Source organism: Lagenorhynchus albirostris, chromosome 13, assembly GCF_949774975.1.
Source record: "Lagenorhynchus albirostris chromosome 13, mLagAlb1.1, whole genome shotgun sequence".
In the NCBI taxonomy this organism is placed as follows: domain Eukaryota; kingdom Metazoa; phylum Chordata; class Mammalia; order Artiodactyla; family Delphinidae; genus Lagenorhynchus; species Lagenorhynchus albirostris.
Window position 1 is genome coordinate 50299388 of NC_083107.1, and position 1949 is coordinate 50301336.

Consider the following 1949-nt stretch of genomic DNA (forward strand, 5'->3'; position numbering starts at 1 on the left):
GTGAAATGAATGACAGCAGTATTATAAGGGACAAGAGGGAAAAATTGGGAATATTCTGTTATAAGGTACCTGTCCTACCTATGAAGCAGTACAATGTTATTTTAAAATAGACTTAAGGACTTCCCGGTGGTGCAGTGGTTAAGAATCCACCTGCCAGTGCAGGGAACACGGGTTTGATCCTCGGTCTGGGAAGATCCCACATGCCGTGGAGCAACTAAGCCCATGCACCTGAACTACTGAGCCTGCTCTCTAGAGCCCACAAGCCACAACTACTGAAGTCCGCACGCCTAGAACCTGTGCTCCACAATAAGAGAAGCCCCTGCAATGAGAAGCCCGTGCACCGCAACGAAGAGTAGCCCCCTCTCGCCGCAACTAGAGAAAACCCGCACACAGCAACCAAGACCCAAAGCAGCCAAATAAATAAATAAAATCCTTTTAAAAAAATTTAAAAAATAAAGTAGACTTAAATTGATTGTAAATGTGTATTGCAAACCCTGGGGCAAGCATTTTTAAAAATTTAAAGAAGTATAATTAATGTGCTAAGAGAAAATGGAATAATATAAAATGCTCAATTAAAAACAGAGAAGGCAGGATGGGAGGAAGCAGGACTGTGTGAGGTCACTTCCTGTGTGCAGGGTGGCTTCCTGCCTCCCACCCTTGCTCTCTTTTTGGCTGCCCTCGTGGTTGCATGCGGGCCCCTGGGAAGGGCCTGTCCCAGTCGGCTTTGGCCTACCACCGCAGCAATCCCACCTGGCTGAAGTTAACTTCTGACAACAGGAAGGAGCAGATCTACAAACTGGCCAAGAAGGGCCTGCCTCAGGGTGATCCTGAGAGTCTCACATGGTGTTGTTTTATGACAGGCAATAAAATCTTGAGAATTCTTAAGTCCAAAGGACTTCCTCCTGATCGTCCTGAGTACCTCTAGCATTTAATTAAGAAAGTTGTTGCTGTTCAGAAGCATCTTCAGAGAAACAGAAAGGATAAAGATGCTAAATTCCTTCTGATTCTGATTAAGAGCTGCATTCACAGCTTGGCTCAATACTGTAAGACCAAACCAGTCCTCCCCTCACGCCACCCCCCCACCAATTTGGAGATACTAGTTATCCACAGCCTCTGCCCTGGTTGCATAAATTTGTCCATGTACTCAAGCAATAAAATCATTGTTTAACTAGGAAAAAAAAAAAAAACAGAGAAGGCAGAAAAAGAGGGGAAGACAAGAAACAAGGGACAAGTGCAATGACTAGAAAACAGTTGCAAATATGGTAGATATTAATCCAATTATATCAATAATCATTTTAAATATGAATGATCTAAATACACCATTAAAAGACAGAGACTGATGGGGCTTCCCTGGTGGCACAGTGGTTGAGAGTCTGCCTACCGATGCAGGGGACACGGGTTCGTGCCCCGGACCGGGAGGATCCCACATGCCGCAGAGCGGCTGGGCCTGTGAGCCATGGCCACTGAGCCTGCACGTCTGGAGCCTGTGCTCTGCAACGGGAGAGGCCACAACAGTGAGAGACCCACGTACCACAAAAAACAAAAAAACAAAACAAAACAAAAAAAACTACAATGAGGTATTACTTCACACCAGTCAGAATTGCCATCATTGAAAAGTCTACAAATAATAAACGCTGGAGAGGGTGTGGAGGAAAGGGAGCCCTTCTACACTGTTGGTGGGAATAAATTGGTGCAACCACTCTGGAAAACAGTATGGAGGTTCCTTAAAAAACTAAAAATAGAGTTACTATATGATCCTGCACTCCTAGGCCTATATCTGGAGAACATGCTAACTCAAAAGATACACGTACCCCAATATTCATAGCAGCACTATTTACAATGGCCAAGACATGGAAGCAACCTAAGTGTTCATCAACAGATAAATGGATAAAGAAGATGTGGTATACACACACACACACACACACACACACACACATACATACATACAT

At 44.3% G+C, this 1949-nt stretch overlaps 1 pseudogene; it reads left to right on the forward strand.

Annotated features, from left to right (window-relative positions):
* The first annotated feature begins 688 nt into the window (after window positions 1-688).
* Window positions 689-1130, forward strand: LOC132531533 (small ribosomal subunit protein uS15-like; annotated as a pseudogene).
* Window positions 1131-1949: the final 819 nt, after the last annotated feature.